The sequence below is a fragment of the Saccostrea cucullata genome, unplaced genomic scaffold (genome assembly GCF_032062105.1).
Source record: "Saccostrea cucullata isolate Sc308-1 unplaced genomic scaffold, CSIRO_AGI_Scuc_v1 ctg2999, whole genome shotgun sequence".
In the NCBI taxonomy this organism is placed as follows: Eukaryota; Metazoa; Mollusca; class Bivalvia; order Ostreida; family Ostreidae; genus Saccostrea; species Saccostrea cuccullata.
This window is the reverse complement of record NW_026938337.1, coordinates 46,519-68,377: the sequence shown is the minus strand read 5'-3', so window position 1 is coordinate 68,377 and position 21,859 is coordinate 46,519. Positions and strand designations below refer to the sequence as shown.

At 35.3% G+C, this 21,859-nt stretch overlaps 1 long non-coding RNA gene across 1 annotated transcript; it reads right to left on the bottom strand.

Moving 5' to 3' along the window:
* Nucleotides 1-5,902: 5,902 nt before the first annotated feature.
* LOC134249991 (uncharacterized) lies at nt 5,903-15,586 on the bottom strand. The gene is made up of 3 exons (XR_009988409.1): nt 15,510-15,586; nt 15,099-15,224; nt 5,903-6,088 (listed from the first exon to the last, which is right to left on the bottom strand). It is a non-coding gene; the product is annotated as an uncharacterized LOC134249991 (long non-coding RNA).
* Between the last annotated feature and the right edge of the window lie 6,273 nt (nt 15,587-21,859).

Genomic DNA, 21,859 nt, shown 5'->3' with positions numbered 1-21,859 from the left:
ATGGGGAATCAAAGTTTTACATAGAAATATATAGGAAAAATCTTTAAAAATCTTCTTCTCAAGAACCACTGGGCCAGAAAAGCTGAAACTTATATGAAAGCACCCTGGGGTAGTGTAGATTCTAAATTGTTCGAATCATGACCCCCGGGGATAGGGCGGGGCCACAATGGGGAATCAGAGTTTTACATAGAAATACATTTATATAGGAAAAATCTTTGAAAATCTTCTTCTCAAGAACCACTGGGCCAGAAAAGCTGAAACTTATGTAGAAGCACCCTGGGGTAGTGTAGATTGTAAATTTTTAAAATCATGACACCCGGAGGTAGAGTGGGGCCACAATGGGGAATCAAAGTTTTATATAGAAATATATAGGAAAAATCTTTAAAAATCTTCTTCTCAAGAAGCACTGGGCCAGAAAAGCTAAAACATATGGAAGCATCCTGAGGTAGTGTAGATTTCAATTTGTTTAAATTATGATCATTGGGGTAGGGTAGGGTCACAATATGTATTTCAAGGGGGAAATCTTGAAAAAACAGAATGGTCAAAGATTCTCAGGTGAGCGATGTGGCCCATGGGCCTCTTGTTTGAACTTCTCAGAGAGGTCCAATTAAATTTTTATCCCGAAAAAGAATTTTTAGATACCAATGTTTAGTAACATGATATGAAATTAGAAGTGATTTAAGGAGCGTTGCAAAGAACCTTGAGAGGCATATAATGAAAATTGTTGCATGAAAATATTTAAGTGTCAAGCTTCATTTAAAGACTTTTTGAATTAAATCATAGATTAAAGAGTTGTCCTTCCTGGCTGAGGGTCGGAGTCCCTTAAAGGAGTCAGCCAAGGATTGCCACTTAATTGTCCTTTAACTAATCATGTTAAGCTTTGATGAATGCATCTTTATACTTGTGATCATGGTCTTGTTCATCATAAAAGATTTTAAAATCATTTTTCTCACATACTGTATGTGGGAAAAAATTGACATCCTTCACTGAAGTGCAGAAAGTTTAAGGGTAATATTACAATAAAATATGCTCAAATCCACCCTACAATATGATTTTGAACAATTTAGAATCTACACTTTATCAAGAAGCTTCCACATAAGTTTAATATTTATGGTCCACAATAGTCCTTGAGATTTTAAAATCACACCACAGAATTTTCACTTATACAGTTGAACTTTGGTACTTGAATTTCAAACATAGATATCTGGACTACCACGGAAATGTCGAAGTGATTGGCAACTCCTGACTAGACCATATACCGTATAAGTAGAAATTTTAGCGAGGATTTAAATTTAGCATTATTAGCGAGGCTGTTGTGATCGCTAAAATTGAATATCGCTAAAAATAAATTGCATTATATTTGTATTAGCTTCTTTAGTGAGCATTTCAAATCGCTAAAATTGCTTCTCGCTAAAAATAAAAATACCAGTTTTTAGGGAGAAATCGCTAAATTTGCGTCTCGCTAAAATTTCCACTTATACGGTATTTCTTAATTCTTTGGATATCTCAAATTTCTCTCTGTCCCATCAAGGTAGAGATAATGATGTTTGACTGTAATTATCTTCAATAAACTTGAAAAAAAAATAATTAGCAAACTTGAATCCCCTTTACCCAAGAGACAATTGACAAAGCAAAAATTTACTACTTGGTGATGGAGAGCTGCAAAGTTTGACCTTTACTCGACACTTGGGGCCATTAAGGTACATGTAGGACCAAATAGATAGGTCAAATTTGTCCTTAAATTCAATTTTTCTGAAACTTTGATATTTTGTTCTTACATGTAGATACAAAAATCTCTCTTTATATATGAAATAAATTCAACCGCACACTTTTTGCCCACAGTCTGAAATATCGTCTATCAGACAGGTGAGAAGATTGTGAAATCAGACATTCGACTTGGGAATGCCTGGCCTTATTTTAAAATTTTCTATTGATCTATTGCAAATTTGTGTGATACTTTTCATAAAGATAACCTTTTTGTTACTTTAAATCAGTTATTCACATTGGTCTTGGAAAATATGGGTAAAATATTAAGTAAGATAGAACATACATTGTGTCAGAAACTGAAAATTCACATGTATATATCTGACAGTTTAAGTTTTCTAAAGAGAAAATGTATAATTCAATTTTTACAAAAAATCAACAGAATGATTCAAATGGGTTCTAGAATAAAATGTGTAAAAATAAAGAAAATTGAACCTATGGTTTCAGACATTTTGGCGATTAAAAAAAATTCAATTGCAAAAAAACTTAAAAGATTCAGTAGATGATGTCACAATATTTGACCTCTCGATACGACCTTGATCTTTGTAGTACATAAAGAATAGAGACTCCGTATATGTGTGTCTGAATATCACCCCTCTATTATTAGTTCACCTGAGTAAACTCAGGTGACCTATTGCTATCCGTTTTCGTTTGTCGTCGTACTTCGTACGTTGTGCGTCGTTCATAAACTTTTGAACATTTTCAGCTTCTTCTCTGTAACCACTCAACCAATTTTAACCAAATTTGGTACAAAGCATCTATGGGTGAAGGGGAACAAAATTTGTGAATTTCATGATCCCTGCCCCCCTGGGGCCTGAGGGGTGGGGCCAAAACCACTAAAATTATTGCAATCTTTAAAAATCTTCTTTACTCCTGGACATCAAGCAATCAAACTGTTTGCATGATTGTAATCAGCATTGAGTTCTCTACCAAAATTGTGAAATTCATGGCCCTGGGGTCAGGGGTTCTAGTGCTAGTGCGGGGCTAAATAAGTAGGTAGTGAAAATGCATTATTTCTTTGAAAATCATTTTCTCTGCTCCTGGGTATTAAATAAACCAACTAAGTAGATAGTTATGATAAGCAATAGTGCCTCTACCAAAATTGTGAATTTTATGGCTCCAGTGTCATGGGTTCTGGTGTTAGGGCGGGGCTCTATTGATTATATACAGTGAAAATACACGATTTCTTTGAAAATCTTCTTCTCTGCCCCTGGGTATTAAATAAACTAACTAAAAGCATAGTTATGATAAGCATGAGTGCCTCTACCAAAGTTGTAAATTTTATGGCCCCAGGTTCTAGAGTTCTGGTGTTGGGGGGGGGAGGGGGGGTCTATTGATTATATAGTGAAAATATACGAATTTCGTTGAAAATCTTCTTCTATGCTCCTAGGTATTAAATAAACTAACTAAGTGCATAGTTATGATGAGCAAGAGTGCTTTTACCCAAATTGTGAATTTTATGGTCCCAGGGTCAGGAGTTCTAATGTTGGGGGGGAGGGGGAGGGGACTCTATTGATTATATGGTGAAAAAAAACTGAAAATACATTAAGTTATGATGAGCAAGGGCCCTAATATTGCAGAATTGTGAATTTCAAGGCCCCAGGGGTCGGGGGGGGGGGGGGGGGGCTCTACTTATATACTGAAAATAATTTGTTTGAAATCTGCTCCTTTGTATTTATAAAAAATTTATTTATTTTTTGATAGGCAATTTTGAGGGTGCCTTTTTAAAATTTGTACAATGTGTGGACCTAGGGTCAGGGGTTTATTTCTCTGTGTTAGAGGCACTACTGATTATTGCTGAATATTACTGATTAGTTGGAATGCTTTTTTGTTTCCCTACCTTGTGTATGGGTATTCAGTACCCCTGCGAGGTAATCATGAATAATTCATGAATTTCCTTGAATTTTTCATGAATTTTATTAGGTCACCTGAGTAACTCAGGTGACCTAATGCTATCCGTTTTTGTCCTTCTTCGTCCGTCGTCAGAGTGTTTTACATAGTCTTAAAATAAATTAATGCTTTGAAATCTGCTCTTTGGTATAAATTAACCATTTTATGATAAAATTTGCAAAATTTTGAAATATGTGGCCCCTGGGTCAGTGGTTCCTTTGGTGTCAGGTGCACAACTGGGTATAAAGTGGACGTGCATTTTCTCTTTGTTACTTTGATCTATCTCTGGTTATTAAGTAAATAGAGTAAGCATGCTAAGTTTATAATTTTGATAAGCAGTGGTGCCTCTTTCAAAATTGTGAATTTCATGGCCTCTGGTTTAAACACGAACCAAATTTAATTGTTTGAAAGTTGTTACAAAATACTCAGGTGACCTATAAGGCCCTTGGGCCTCTTGTTTATGGAACAAAAGTTGCACTACATTTTATAACAGACTGTTACATGCTTGTTTATTGCACTTAGACAGCATAAAAACATTCCAAAATGTAAGCTCCCAAGTGACTTGTATATAGGTTTCTCTGATAAATTTTTCACAAAATTTATTTTTCTTTCAGGATTCATTTATTGTTGTCAATATAGTAATATTATTCTTTTTTCCTCCACTTTTTAAGAAATGGGTTAAAATAGACCTCCGTTTATTTCGTGCCATCCAAAGAATTGGTCTTCATGTCCCACAGTGTGATTTGAACCTCTCATCCAAAGGGTAGGTCTCCATGTCCCACAGTGGGATTTGAACCTTACTCTTTGACTCTATAAAGCAGATGCTCTTTAGAAGACTTCCATTGTGGGCGACCTTTTAAGTCTGAACCAGCATAATAACATAGAACACGGTATCTGTACTGAATGTCTAATATCAATAAAATTAAAACATACAAATTTGAAAATTGAGTATTATAAAACTTTATATATGCATAAATATTCATAACTTGATTTAATCTGATTATTCGAACAGAAACCGATGAAGATTTCTTGATTTTTATCATTTGAAAAAGTTTTTTTACCATAATTAATGAATCCATGCATTTCCCAAATCAAATTTACAAGAGTACCGGGTAATGTCTGAACAAATAATAATATTCAATATTGGTAAAAACTGTATATTTTTATAAAAATATAATTTATTTCATACAAACATTCTAAATTCATTTGACTTGAAGAAAGTTATATAAAACTGACATGTATATAAAAAAAATGTATGGTCTAATTATGAATTAATCAAGATATTAGTTAAAAATTATAAATTCTACAGATTAGTTTATCAATACCAGGCATCTTAACAGTGAACAATTAGAAATTTCCAGAGTCTAAGGGCAATAACTCTCTTGAACACTGATTAATAAAAAAAAAGAAACAGCAGGACATAAGATGCAAACTTTTTTCTAAAATATAACAGCATAAACTTGTACTTTTTCATATAAAACTTTCAAAATAACCTCATATTATAAAAGTAAATATTTATAAGGATGAGGGCAAAAAAGGTAACATTTTGAACAAATCATATGAATTTAATAATTTTAAAAACACCTTGAGTTCTTATCATTTTAGAAATTCAATATTTTACATCATTTACAACCAAATTACAATGTTAAATTAATATCATTAATATCAGCTAGTCCATACATTCATTTGTTTGTATCAACTGTCCTTATATTTGAAATATATATAATGCAAATTTACCCTATACATACTATCAGGTCAACAAAGTAAGAAAAAATTGAGAAATTTTTCAAGGTCTAAGGGCAATAACTCTTTTGAATTACTGGCCAGTAGAGTCATCATACCTACACCTATATAAGCTTACTTCATAAAAGTAAGGAGAGATATCTCACGGCAATACTATGTACATGTACAATGAAGTACAATTGTATCACACAGCAATACTATGTACATGTACAATGTAGTACAATTGTATCACAAAGATAAATGGTCATGTAATCTAGATACAGTTAGAATAAACCCAACTTGCAGTAATTTGAAAAAGAAAATTATTTGAATTTTTTTAAAAAAGAAAATCAAAGGATGTTCTAGACTTATAAAAACATTGTTAATTATCTAGTTCTCAACAACAAATGGATATCAAATGTCCCGGTGGAAGTTTGAAATTCGGTATGACATGTATAAAAGTCTAAATTGAACACAGTTGAGAACTTACATTTTAGTTCATTAATTTTACAAAATAAGTCTACATACAAATAAAAGTGTCTAGTTCCCTATAAACTAGTTCTCCATTTTACTGGTTCCCTTGCTCTTCATCTGGATCCCGTTCTAACAACTGGCTCCTCAGAGAGATCCGCTGAAACTGATCCGCGTGTTTCTTGTTTTTCTTCTGTTTGTCCTGCATCACTCCCAGTAAAAACTGTATTGCACAATCAATCTACAAATCAGAGAAAAGAGAGCGGAAGTTTCCTTTAACTTTCACAAAATTTGACAGTTTTGTTTACATACATTCTCCGACAAAGGAAATTTTGCACTTTTAATTCCCCCCCCCCCAAAAAAAAAAATATATAGCAAATAAGTGGACATTAAGACTTCAATTCTACAGGAATTTACTTTAATATAAATATCTAATTCTAAACTATTAAGAACATACCACTAAATATATATGTCCAGTACTAGTACTACAATGTATCCTGTCAATAAAATTACCCAACTGTTGAAGTAGTTTACAAAATTTATATTCTGTAACTGTATTTATTGAAATAAACTCTTATTACATAAACCTAATAAATATCTGCAAATTAAGATAAGGCTTCAGAAGTACTTATATTAATTAAGGGTAGATGTGAAGAGAATGCAAAGAAATGAGGGAATATGTAATATATAGAGTACCTTTTAACGAGAGTATCTTCAGATATCAGACAAGGAGGCTTGTCCCCCGAGTCTGATATCTGAAGATGCACGAGTTAAAAGGTACTCTATATGTTTTGTATCATTGTTCCCAGGAACTAATTTACCCGTGATCTATCACTTTTACGTTAAAAGCATGTAGCTGACCACTCTGTATTCTCATCATATTTCATCATTCCTGGCACAAAGGTTCTTGAGAAAAAGAGTTTTAAAACATCCCATCAAATTTTTCATTACATGTATTTCTCAATTATCTCCCCTTGAATGAGGGTGTGGCCCTTCATTTGCAGGGGCGCAGTATCCGAGGGCCTGGGGGGGGGGGGTGTCCCCCCCTTTCATTCCCAATCTAATTTACTCTATAGAAAATGTGAATTGAAAGCCTGGTGGGCCCCCCTATATATATGACACAAAGAAGAACCCCCCAAAAAACTTGTCGTTAAACCTGTGAATAAAGATCACTGTTATCTTCACCCTCTTTATAACAAAGAATTTTTGTTATATTTTCTCTGTTATTGAAAAACGCTATTCTTAATATAAATGGAGATTCTATTTTATAAAAAAACATTTAACTGCAGCTTTTTACAAATATTTGGTCGAACATATACCTGGGAGTTGCACACTTCCAAAATTGCAGAAAATGCAGAATCCCCCAATGTCCGGGTTTCTGCCCTGGTGACCTCTGCGCAGGTTGGCATCAGGGTCTCTTGGTAGTATGGGATGAGGACCTCTTAGAGGTAATTGATGACAGTCTGCATCAGATGATACCTTTGAGCAGCATTCAGGAACTAGAACAATTATTTAAAGATACAAATAATTATATAAGAATAAGGAAAGGAGGATAGCTAATAAAAACAATTAAAGTCTATATATTCTTTTACCATGTTCCATTTACAGTTACATGTAATAAATGATAATTATTAAAACAAATCATACCATCCTTGCCACGTTCATTGGCAGGGCAATGCCTTTCAGGATCCTGATGTCCACTCCTTAGTATGGGCCGCAGATTCTCCATTTCTTTGTTTACTTCAGATGCTGTCAGTGAGTTCAGATGACACAATACCACAGGTTCTCCACTTCTTTGTTTACTTCAGCTGCTGTCAGTGAGTTCAGATGGCACAATACCACAGGTTCTCCACTTCTTTGTTTACTTCAGCTGCTGTCAGTGAGTTCAGATGGCACAATACCACTGGTAGCGCTGAAGAGGCATCCCAGGCAGCATCCTCAAGGCATCCCAGGCAGCATCCTCGAGGCATCCCAGGCAGCATCCTCGAGGCATCCCAGGCAGCATCCTCGAGGCATCCCAGGCAGCATCCTCGAGGCATCCCAGGCAGCATCCTCAAGGCATCCCAGGCAGCATCCTCGAGGCATCCCAGGCAGCATCCTCGAGGCATCCCAGGCAGCATCCTCAAGGCATACCAGGCCGCATCCTCAAGGCATACCAGGCAGCATCCTCAAGGCATCCCAGGCAGCATCCTCAAGGCATCCCAGGCAGCATCCTCAAGGCATCCCAGGCAGCATCCTCGAGGCATCCCAGGCAGCATCCTCGAGGCATCCCAGGCAGCATCCTCAAGGCATCCCAGGCAGCATCTTCAAGGCATACCAGGCAGCATCTTCAAGGCATCCCAGGCAGCATCCTCAAGGGCTTTGGCATCCCCCGTCTTCTTTTGGTGGTTGGTCTTCTCTATATTCATGACGAACAGTCTGCTGAAGTACCTAAAGTGTACAAACATTAAATTAAAATTCTAATGCAGTTGTTTTGTAAAACACTCTTTGATTGGCTGATACACTGATGTTTGAAGCAGTAAAACGAGCATTAACGAGCGTGAAAGCTTTTTCATAGTGACGTCATAATAGTGCGACGCAAAAATACAATGCTCCGTAACGTATTTCATGTAACAAAATTCAACAAAATAAGACGTCAAAAAGAGACAATATGCATTGATTGCATTAGAATGGGAATAACTTAACATTTAATTTGGTATTCGCAACTGTTAATGCTGATTTAACGGTCGCAAACATCCGTTTTACCGGCTCCGCTTACGTGTCGCCGGTAAAACTCAGTTTGCGACCGTTAAATCAGCATTAACGGTCGCAAATCATTTAGGATAGTAGAGTCAAATCCTAATCTCACGTTAATTATGCCAATGTCATACTTATTCATGTTATGCCAATGTCATTGGTATATCGAATCATGAAAATCTTATTCCTTTAAACTAAAAATACTTACTTTCTACAAGGCCCTTTATTAAACTTCAAAGACTTTAAATCATATCAAAATGCATAGAATGATATTTGCTTCATGCCTTTAATTTATTTCAAGCAGCATGTTGATGGTTATAATTAATTCTTAAACATTTTCTGGTGTTATCCTTCCTGACTAATAATCAGACTAAGCCTTTAGAGTTTACATTGAATATGAAATGAATATAAACTTAAATCCTTACTTAAATACTGCACTCAAATTGAAGTTTGCTCTCACAAGACAACCAGTTAGTGGTTTCCTGGTCTCATCATTGGACTTCCCTTGCACCTGAAAATGAAATAAATTAACAATGTCATACAGAGGGCAGGCATTTGTAAATAGTTTTATTATTCTATTTTGTTTGGAACAGGAGAAAACTTTTTATTTATTGTAATTTGTATGGAATAGGAGAAAAGTGACACTTGTTTCACAGCATTTGTATGGTGAATAGAACAAAATTACTACACATGTAGTAACTTTTAATTGGATACAACCGACACTTCTTGTACATCACCTAGCTGTAAGGTGCATAGAATAGAAATAACTTACAGCTCCATTGCCAACAGATCAATAGCCAACTGGGACACCTCATCAGTGGAAGTGGGATCATCCCACACAAAGGGCAGACAACTTGATGTGAGCCAGGATGTAACAAATGCCAATGTACATCTGCCAGGAACAAGAACAAATAGATAAAATATATGTCTTCACTTCACAAAGGAAAATGGATGAAAAGTCTGTTTTGTCTTAACAAATTGTGAGAAGGAATAAAATTTTTGTTTTCCATTAAGGTATTCAATGTTTAACGACCATATTTTGTACCTAATAAATGAACGGTCCAATATTTTTAATCATGGTAGCAATTTGAAGATATTATCAAATGAAAATGCTCCACCAAAGGAATTTACAAAATTTTGATTATTGTCCAATTAATATCACTTTGAATTTTACATTGAAGTCTATAGGCAGTGCATGTTTTTATAAGATAAAAAGTAATTTGAATTTCAAAGAAATCTCTTGGTGAAGATATGCATAAACTCACTCTTTATTAAAATATAAGATAAAATAATTTTTTACCGCAGAAATTTTGTGAAATCAAAATTTTTCTTTTTTTTCATCAAGGGCAGATAACTCTTCAAAAACTGTAAATGTGCAAAATGACCGTCTCCTTACATGTTATAAGTGTTGTGAATTTGGTTTATTTCACTTTTATTGTTTTCTAGCTGTGTGCTTTTATTAACTAGTTTAAAATTATTTAAAATCAGTCAAAATCCCTTCATTATACATTGAATACCCTAACAAAGGAAAAATGGACAAAAGTTTGTTAACCAAGTTAACATGAACCTTTCATCTCGTATTTTAAGATAAATTTGGATTAAGTTTTCGGTTCAGATAGCACTGAATGTAGCAAAATTATATACCTTGAAGCAATATGCAGCTCACTGCATCCATTCAGCCAGGCTGCACACTGGGCAATCACTCAGCCAGGCTGCACACTGGGCAATCACTCAGCCAGGCTGCACACTGGGCAATCCAAGTCTTTCCTGCTGTAGGAGGGCCATACAGGACTGGAAAGTTGAAATGCCGGAGTTCCTCCATCCACTTGGTGGACAGGTTTAGTCCATACATCGAGGCCCAGGAGAGGATTGCTGGCCCTATGTTCTCGTGCAGAATGTCTTCAGCCTTGCCAAGGAACTCGTGCAGAGCTTCTACGCCAGTGGGAACCTGGAATGCTGGCCCTATGTTCTCGTGCAGAATGTCTTCAGCCTTGCCAAGGAACTCGTGCAGAGCTTCTACGCCAGTGTGGACCTGGATTAGGTGCAGAGTTTCTACGCCAGTGGGGACCTGGATTAGGTGCCGAGCTTCTACGCCAGTGGGGACCTGGATTAGGCGCAGAGCTTCTACGCCAGTGGGGACCTGGATTAGGTGCAGAGCTTCTACGCCAGTGGGGACCTGGATTAGGTGGGCAAGATCCAGCTTCTACGCCAGTGGGGACCTGGATTAGGTGCAGAGCTTCTACACCAGTGGGGACCTGGATTAGGTGGGCAAGATCCAGCTTCTACGCCAGTGGGGACCTGGATTAGGTGCAGAGCTTCTACACCAGTGGGGACCTGGATTAGGTGGGCAAGATCCAGCTTCTACGCCAGTGGGGACCTGGATTAGGTAGACAAGATCCAGCTTCCGGCCTTACAGCTGGCAGAGGTCACCTCTCAGCCATATGAAACTACAGTCCATGGGATGAATCTGACAAAAAGTATTCTGTTACTATTATTCAAGTATTGAAATAAGAAAATCCACACTTTTAATAAACTTAGTATATTTATTTATTTATTTTTTTTGAAGATTTATTTGTGGGTATGAGATGTTTTCTACTCCAAGCCAAGCTTCAGAAAAATTTAAACATCTAAATTACATAACAAGAGGCCCAGGTACCACAGCGCTCACCTGAGCACATCAGGCTTGATTTACCCCCCCCCCCCCTTTTCCAGGCCTTCATCATTTGAACAAACTAGAATCTTCTTTACCTGAGGATAATTCCATATAAATATCACTAATAATAGCTTTGAAATACATGTACCGGTACTTGAAAAGAAGATTTTAAACGGTTTCTCTATATATCCCTAATGTAAAAATTGAGTCCTCCATTTTGGCCCCGCCCTGTTAAACTTGGGTCGGCCATTTTGGCCCCACCCTTGCCCCAGAGTCAAGATTTGTACAAACTTCAATCTACACTACCTGAGGATGACTCCACATGAGTTTCATCTTTCCTGGCCCAGTGGTTCTGGAGAAGAAGATTTTTCTTAAAATGCCATTAATTTTTAACAAATTCATGATTATCTCCCCTTGAAAAAGGGTGTGTCCCTTCATTTGAACAAACGTGAATCCCCTTTACCCAAGGATACTTTGTGCCAAATTTGGTTGAAATTGGCCCAGTTGTTCTTGAGAAGAAGATGAAAATGGAAAAAGTTTACGACAACGACAACCACAAGAACGACAACAACAGACAACAGACAAATTTTGATCAGAAAAGCTCGCTTGAGCCTTCGGCTCAGGTGAGCTAAAAATTGAAAATATAATTTTACCAAAGACCCCGTGGCAAGGTCAAGAATCTGGGTGGGGCTAAGGAATATCATGGATGTTCCTTCCTGTCTTCCGGCATTGGCAACCATCTTCCTTCTGTAGGTGACAGACTGGGTCCTCTTCCTCGCCTCTAAGGCCAGATGTGCACCCAGCTGCAGAAGCTCGGACTGCTTGAAATGGCAGAGGAGAGTGCCTATACGGAAAGTCCTGTTCAAAGCCGTCTGGAAGTCCTTAGGAATGTGTAGATCCCCTGTCTTGAAGAACGCTTCCCTAAATTTTCAAAATTAACACCATTATATTTTTAAAAATATTGAAATTTCAGTCTGATTAATGGCAATTTTTAACCTTAGTTAAAGAAATTTTACAAAATTGTGTACCTTTTCCTATGACTTAATTGTTTTTATTTGAATTGAGTGGAAATATTCCATATTGCTTCATATACAATGTATCATTTTTTTCATACTTGTTTTTCCTTAATTTCAAAAGCAGGTTTAATTGGATAATAATTTTGCATTTATTCAGATAAGAACATCATGTGTAATGAAGATATGAATTTCAAATATGGTGAATTGATACAAGATAAATAATTTTTATTCGCTGAACATCAAAATCAAAATTAAAGAGGTAATATTGAAAATAACATTTACTATAATAATATCTAATTCCATAACAAGAAAATGAAATGATTAAAGCATAGCTTTTTGAATCACTGTTTTCTGTGCTTGTAAAATAAAATGCATTCATTTACAAAAGTTAGCTTTCAATTTTAAGGAATTGGTATTCTTCAAAATATAGTTTTAAATAGCACAATTTAATTATAATAATTGTGCAACTTAAATTTCAGTGTTAAGAGAAATATGTTATAGTTTAAAGGAACCAAATATAAATGTTAGATATATAGGTAAATTATTGATAAATATGTTGGCAGTCGAAAATATTTGTAACATATTTGAATGAACTAGTTGACTTATAATGGTCATCAGTATAAAATTTTAGTAAGACCGTCCCTTTTTAGCTCACCTGAGCTGAAAGCTCAAGTGAGCTTTTCTGTTCAGCTCAGGTGAGCTTTTCTGATCACATTATGCCCGGTGTCCGTCTGTCTGTCTAGCTGTCTGTCAGTCTGTCTAAAAACTTTTCACATATTTTGACTTCTTTTCAAGAACAGTAAGAAGTTAGCCCAGTTCGAACCTGATCTTAATGAAGCAATTATGAAAAATATTCAAAATGCCATAATTCTGTCAAAAATCAATGAAGTGATGCAAAATTCAAACTTGATCTCTAACTCATTAAGATCACATCCCGAAATTCAGTTCATTATCTACAAGTGTTTAGAAAAAAAAAGTGCGGAAAACCAAGTGGGACAGACTGACGGAGACAGACAGACGGTTTCACCAGTGGGGGACTAAAAATATTCTTTTCAAGAACCACTATGCCAGGAAAAATGAAACTTATGGGGAAACATTCATTCTTAGTGTAGATTCAAGTTTGTTTAAATCATAACCCCCTGGATTAGGAGGGGCCAAAATGACTGACCTAAGTTTTACATAGAAATACGAGGGTCGTTCAAAAAGTTCGTGGACGATGTCCATCCTTGTTATATTACTCACTGGAAATTTAAAACAAGCACATTATAATATGTAAAATTATTTGTTTTGGTGATGTTTGAAGTTTCATTCCATTCTATTTAACACAAATAAATTTTCTTCATTTTAAAATCAACATGTTATGTACTCGCGGAGCACACAAAACGGAAATGTAACGTCAACACAAAACGTTCAGAATTTATAATAGTTACTCCACTTATACATTTCACTCAGAATATTCCAATGCCAATTCATTAAATTCTTTTTCAAATACTTGACATTCATTTTTAAAGAATTAATCTCATTGTATAATTTCCTTTGTTAAGGTTTTAATTTCTTTTAGTAATTAACTCTGTTTTCACAGGATAAGCAACTCTGAAGCGCCTTTGTCTTTCATTTACGTTTCAAATTTTAAATTTTGTTCAGATGTTTACAGTTAAACAGTTTCTTCACAGGTCAGCCTCATCTGATACAGAGTCCCTGTCACTCAAATACTGCCTGTACTATTTGTACACACATGCACAACAGGCTTGTGACATATTTTCTTGATTCCTTCAACATTTTTAGAGTTTATTCAGGATTTTTCCTGAGAAAAACACAAAATTGCTTCGGTATCTGCTGCTCCGTAACGTTCTAAAACGTCATCGTTTTTGTCGTTTTCAATAAGGACTACTTATCTTTTCAAGTTGATTTCTTTTCAACAAAGTAAAATATAAAACCATAATTTGGCACAGGTATCGATGTAACAATTCTTAATTTGAATTCCCAGGTAGTTTTTCGTTTTTCCTCCATTTTACAGAGAATATGACTATAGACATTATTTCATGCATTGTTGTTACCGACTAAATTTTGACCTGCTCCGCGATCTGATTTTTGCATTTTTAAAATCTAGATAAGTTTTTAATCAATAGTAATATTTTGTTAAAATTAATACATATCATTTGGATTTATCGTTAAAATATTTCTACCAAATTTGGGTAAAAAAAGACGTCAAATAAAAAAGATATGACAGTTGTCCACGAACTTTTCAAACAACCCTAGTATATAGGAAAATTCTTTAAAAATATTTTTCTCAAGAATGACAAAGCCATAATTCATAATATTTACATGGAAGCATGCTCAGGTTGTGTAGATTCAAATTTGTTTATTGCCGACTCCTGTGCTTTAAACGTGGTCTATACGTCTAGACGACAGTTTGTGAAAATTTCGCTTCGCATATTCTGAATTCAAAATGTCACTGACCTGATTGAGACTGTGGGTGTAGGACTCGCCCACAGGCTTTTTGTCTGGCCCTTGTCTCTACTTCCCATATGGACACAATCATTATTTCCCTGGGTGGCTGATATTAGCCAGGACTGCTCCTGGGGGTGCATGATCAGGCATCTGTCCATAGCAATGTAATTATCAATATAAAAACTTATCAATAATACGGGCACCTATCGATAGCAATATAATTATCAATATAAAAACTGACCAATAATACGGGCACCTGTCCATAGCAATATAATTATCAATATGGAAACTTACCAATAATAAGGGCACCTGTCCATAGCAATATAAATATCCATATAAAGACTTACCAATAATGAAGGGCAGTTTTTTATTAAGAAAGACACATTGATTTCTACCTATAGGGTGGACCATGGAGTCGATGGGAAGCTGAAATCTCACGTCCCAGCAGACATGTGTCTTACTGCTAGTCCCAACAGCCAACCAACACTGGGAGTGGTGTACAGCAAAGGAAGTGATCAGACCTACAAAAGTCCACCATTATACGTACAGAATGCAGACAATTGGTTGTAATTGTTAAAATCTAGTATGATGGTTTTAAAAGTTGAATACAATGTACCAACAAAAATGTTATCTGTTCCAAATATTAACATTTCAGATATGATGTTATGTTAAAAATGATTATCTTTTCTTATTTTAAGAATGATTATACACAGATTTTTCTCAAATCAAAAGTTACTTCTAAATTCTAATCCTTTTTAATTGACTACCCTGTGTACAGTGTATGACTTAATTGCTTTGCTTGTTACCTGATTTTGGATCATTTCTGAGCTTCCACACTTCCTTATCAGAGTTAAGATCATGACCAAAAACCCATTGACTGTAGCAAGAACCCATTGACTGTAGCCAGAATTAACCCATTGACTGTAGCCAGAATTAAACCATTGACTGTAGCAAGAACCCATTGACTGTAGCAAGAACCCATTGACTGTAGCAAGAACCCATTGACTGTAGCAAGAACCCATTGACTGTAGCAAGACCCCATTGACTGTAGCAAAAACCCATTGACTGTAGCAAGAACCCATTGACTGTAGCCAGAAGTAACCCATTGACTGTAGCAAGAACCCATTGACTGTAGCAAGAACCCATTGATTGTAGCAAGAACCCATTGACTGTAGCAAGAACCAATACACTGTATATGATAAAACAGACTGGGCTCCTGTAACAGGACAGAACCTTTCAAGAACTCATACACCAAGATATCCCACACTCCAAATTTGAACAAAATATTTAAGACGTCAACATTTAAACATTTTCCTTTGTTCTTCATCATTCTGTTCCCACTTTACACAATTTATCAAATTGCCTATTTCATAATACTGTAGACGTACTCTTTTCCACAGGGTCATAATTCCGCAGAATCTCAATTTCTGTTTAATCTGCGGGTAGAAAATTAAGCAAATTTCTTAGACTGTCACTATATGCCACAGTATTATATTAAGTATGCTAGGACAAATTTCCGCGGAAAGTTTGTGTCTAACGTACATAGCGTAAATTAATACCACATGGAAAAAAGTACTTCTACAATACATGTACATATCTAAATACTGTATACAGGGTTATTTTTGCCCAGTTTAATTTTCGCCCTTTCACACTTGCAAGTAATTTTGTCCCGTTTTAAATTCGCCCAATCATAGTTTTAGTAAAGAAATTATACTGTATTATTTTATTTTGCCCCGTTTTAAATTCGCCCATATGAGGGAAGGGCGAAAGGGGCGAAAATAAAACGGGGGCGAAAATTTTCCTGTATACAGTAATCATGTATGTCAAGATACATATATTTGTACAATGCTGTACCTGTATCCAAGTACGTGAGATCTTCTATGTTTCCATGCACAGTCGGGCTCGTCCACATTAATTGCTTTGTTCCAATTAGCCTTTCCTGTATCTATCCTGTTAAAAAAAGTAAATCATTAAAAGAAACAATTCATATACTGTATTTCTAACTTCAATACATGTATATAAAAGACACTACTGATCGACTTTTAGATGTATTGCCCCATGTCCGTGAATGTGGCTAGAGACAGAACCGATGAAGGAGCTTCACAGAAAACTAAACCTTTCACTTTCTCTCCTTGTCAAACAAAGAAATAAACAGCACTTATACGTATCTATATTCAAGTATAAATCAGATAATTTTAAAATATCAGATATTTTTCTTTCATCTGAAATTTTTTTTCTGACGATTTAGAGAAAATTGGATATTCAGAAAAGAAAATTCAATGACATAATACAGTGTATATCAAAGTAATTTGTTATTTTACCAGGTACAGAAGCATTCTTGAGGTTCTTTTTAGAGCGGTTAGCAACACTGTTTACCTCCAGTTTTTCAGACTCCCATAATGTGACTGTACCATCATTGAAGGCTGTGGAAAAGAATGCATGGTCTTGAGAAACTTGAACCTGCTAGTAGATAACATATTCTTTAATTATGTACATGTACTAGTATTTAATAACAAATTATTTGGCTAAGTCAGTTAAATTTCAATAAAGTCATTACTGAATAGTATTACAAAGAGAAGATAAACGTTACTGCTTAGAAGAGTTATTCCCCTTGATGATGCACTTTTCTTTTTACAGTAAAACTCGGTTATAGCGAAGTCCCAGGGACCTGTAAATTTTTAAATATATCCGTAATTCGTTACATCTGTATTACAAATTTGTAAGAACAAAAAAGCAAATAAACACTATGCATGTTTTCTTTCAAGTATAACTACCAACTATGTTAGTGAAGCAAATATAACAAAACATATCTTCGATAACTACATGAAAGGTTTTTTTTATGAAACGAGTTTTATTTACAAATGCTATAAGGAAATGGAGTAAGTTCAATTTATCATTTTTTTTATAATCTAGGAAGAAAGCACTGGCAGATTTAAGGGGGGACGTGGGGGCGCACGCCCCCCCCCCCCCCCCTAAAATTTTCAAAGTATGATGTGACATATATTTATAATGCCACAATTTGGTACAAAACTAACCAAATAACTGTCATTATGCCTGGTTTTATTCTTAAAGCCCCTTTCACAATTGGCGCACGAGCACTTTACAACACTTTGCGATCAGAAAATTTTAGCTTCGCACGAGCTCTCGTATACGTTGCACGATGTCTTGCATTCATTGCATGTGTTTTAGTGGTCGCATCAAGTCTCTTCAAAATAGTCAACATGCACACTATTCAGACGCGACCAAATGCGATCCAAATTATCGCAATTCAACGCACGAAAGTTCGTGCGAACGTCTTACAACGTTTTATGTACTCGTAAGAGTGATGTACGATTTTTAAAGATCGTAAGATGAATCGCAGTTGTCTTTGCGTGTGTTTTGCGACCATGAGACTGTTGCTCAACATGTCTCATGTAATCTTGCATCGTTTTACTATCATTGCTTGATTTATCACCTTCAATTGCCATTCTTTGCAACAGATATATATATCATGTATAATTATCAGCATCTTAACTATGTCAACTGAAGAGCGTCGGAAACGGGTGGTTTATATACCCGGCCCTCTGACTCGCACGAACATTCGTACTATGGAATGCATGAACGCACGAGCACTGCACGTCCAATCGTATTGTCGCACGTTCAATCGTCCGACTACCTGATCAGTCGTGCAATCCTATCGCATTATCTTACAACACTCGCTTTCATTCTACAACAGTCGCATATAGACGCAACATAGATCGCAAGATTTAATGCACAACAGTCGCTTGAAATCGTGCGCATTTCGTGCAAACACTTTGTTCATATGCGATTATTTTGGCAACAGTTTACAATCCTAACAAAATTATTCGGTCGCACGAATATTTTGTCGCTTCTGCTCGTGCGCCAATTGTGAAAGGGCCTTAAAATACACAAAAATCCAGGAGCTTCCGGGGACTGCGCCCTCTGGGCCCCCATCATTCAAAGTATGACATGATTAGTATTAAACACGACGTACTTTGGTACATCACTCACCAATACCACTATTAGTAAGTAATAAGTAATTAAATCGTTTATTATATAGTGGCATCTGTTACAATACAATGAGAAATGAGAAACATTCAATACATTTATTATTCAAACATCCGGACCTATATGCTTTACACTTTAAACAAAAATAATTGAAAAATATGCACTATTATAGTGCCTGGTTTTACTCTAAAATACACGAAAACCCAGGAGCTTCCGGGGGCTTCGCCCCATGGGCCCCCACCTATATGCTATATACTTTTAACAAAAATAATTGAAAAATATGCACTATTAGTGCGCCTGGTTTAAATTACTCTAAAATACATGAAACCCAGGAGCTTCACCATGGACCTAGTGGGGGCCTTCAGGCGGCCCCCATACCCTTTGCCTCAACAAAGTTATCCACCCCCCCCCTAATCACAAATCCTGTATCCGCCCCTGGAAAGTTCATTATAAAAGATGTAAAATTCAATATATATAACCTCAATGGGACTCAAACTTAGTTCACTTATAATATCTGTGAATTCACAATATCCGTGTTCGTATTAAACGATTTTTACTGTATACAGGACATTAATCACTAAATTGAGTTTTACTGTATTCATAAATTAACACATTATCATCTGTTCCAAAGTCTCTTAAATATGAAGCCTGCTATTCTAAATACCGTTTACAGGGAAATTTTTGCCCCTTCCACCTACCTTCATTCAGGCGAAATCAAAGATTTCAGTATAATTTCTTAAACAAAGCTATAACTAGATGAATTCAAAGTGCCTGGAAAAAATTGTTTGCAACTGTGAAAGTGCGAAATAACACTTGCTGAAAATAACCCTGTATACAGTACACATACAGTACAGCACTGATCAGAGACAGTCTTCTTTATTTCATTCAAGACTTTATTAAGTTTTAATTGTTATTTAACAAAAACCTGAATTATCTTACCTTTTCATTGAGGATCGATCGAAATAATCAATGTCATTGGCTGAAAATTAAATACAGAAATTAACATTTCTAAAAATTCAAATCAACTATCGTAAATCACATTTACTCTATATCAGGCTAGAGAAATTAACATTTCGAACATTCAAATCAACCATCCTAAACCACATTTACTCCATATCAGGCTAGAGAATGAGATCAAACTTCAAACAACTACCACAACTCAAACACGTTTCAACTTAACATCCGTACATCAGACTGTAGAATTATTGATGAGAAAAGTATTTTTCAATGCCTGGTTTTGGTAAAGTGAGTACCTTTCTGTCTGCTAAAGAAGACACGTGCAGCTTTGTGATTCTGTTCTCCAGTACGGTCTGTTTAACACTGTTGTCTCACAGGGTATCTCAGCAGGGTCACGACCTTCTGTTGTCTGGGTCACTCAGCAGGGTCACGACCTTTTGTTGTCCTGGTCACGCAGCAGGGTTACGACCTTCTGTTGTCTGGGTCACTCAGCAGGGTCACGACCTTCTGTTGTTTTACTTTATTTTATTTCAGCATTTGTATATAAAATTCAAATCATAATAAAACCTTGGTTATCGAAGGTATGTTTTGTAATATTTGTTTCCCTAACGTAAGTATGGTAGTAATATTTGAGGGAAAACATGATTATAGCAAATTCGCTATATATTGTTATATGAATTTCTTATATGGATATTACGAGGAATTACAAATATAACAAATTAAATTCACAGGTCCCTGGCAGGACTTAGCTATAACTGAGTTTTACTGAATATAGCTATTAAATTAAATTCAGTTATAAAAGGAGTGGAGAAAATGTATGGCTGGACAAGGGATTGAACCCAGGATCTCAGTATCAATAGTCAGGTGCTACCATTATTCAGGTTGATATCCATTACACGCATACACAGTACTTATATATATGCGTATTAATCTATATATATCTCATTTACATTGTACTTGTACAGTGTATTATTTCTGTCCAGAATTATAGTCTATGATTGTCAAAGATTTGCACAAATAGAACAATACAAAGGCGTTCTGACAGTTTAAATTTATAAATAAAATTAAAAAGGGTAACCGATTCTTCATGTTATTGTCTCTTTTTCTGTCAATCTTTTCACATAATTTTTTCAAACACTTTAAAACAGAACATTATGGATAAAGCTTACCTATTTTTTCGTGTCACTATTAGAAGTGTTTGTCTAATATTATGGGCCAAGTGTACAACTGCCGACTGGTTACTTGGAGGTTTTTTGATTTGACGCCAATATGAAACTAATATTTTTTCAATCTTGAACCCGATGCAAATTGACATAAAAAGTGAAGACAGTACATGAACTGATTTTTTAAGTTCAAATGATACAATTTGAAAAGAAGATGATCTTGTGAAACACTGATTCAGTTGATGAAAGCTCTTTAATCACCAAGATCAAAGTTTTCAAATATATTTCAAACTCTAAGATCAAGAACTAGGATAAAAATAGGATGAAATTATTGCCTCTTTACCCCCCCCCCCCTCCATTTTACCAGTAAAAAGTTATACTGTTACTATAGGAAATGTTAAGGTAAGATTCTTCTCATATTTCTAATATTTAAAAATTCATGAAATTTTCACAGAATCAAGAAGACAATATCGGTAAGTCATAGTATCAGTGAAATTAAATTTGACCGTTTTATATTAGAGGCAAGGTCAGGTCAAGGTCATTATCTTTTTCCTTCACATTTAGAATAAAAAAATACTGTTGCCAATCATGTAATACCTACTTCTATTTTAAAAGTTTAATGATTGTTCTTCTTGCATAAAAACATATTACTATATCGGGTCTATAGCATGATAATACCAAATTTACAAAAATAATAACTGGATATTGTCTCATCCGAATTTCTCTGTTTTTCTTAATTTTTTAGGATATATTAGGTATTTTCATATGCTTCCTATATTTAACTTTTTCTTATTTTCACATATAATAAAGTACTCTTATAAAAGTACAAAATAATACAAAAACAAAAAGTTTTGATCGTTTAATAAGATAGAAAAAATACTTTTTATGGATTTTTGGCTCAAATCTGCACTTTGATTGGAAGCGTTTAAAAGCTAACAAAGTTCTAGTTTGTTTGAAACATAGGTAATCAGAGATTACAGAGCTCACCTCAACGTGTGTTGTCTTTAAGTAAGGCAAATTAAGTCACA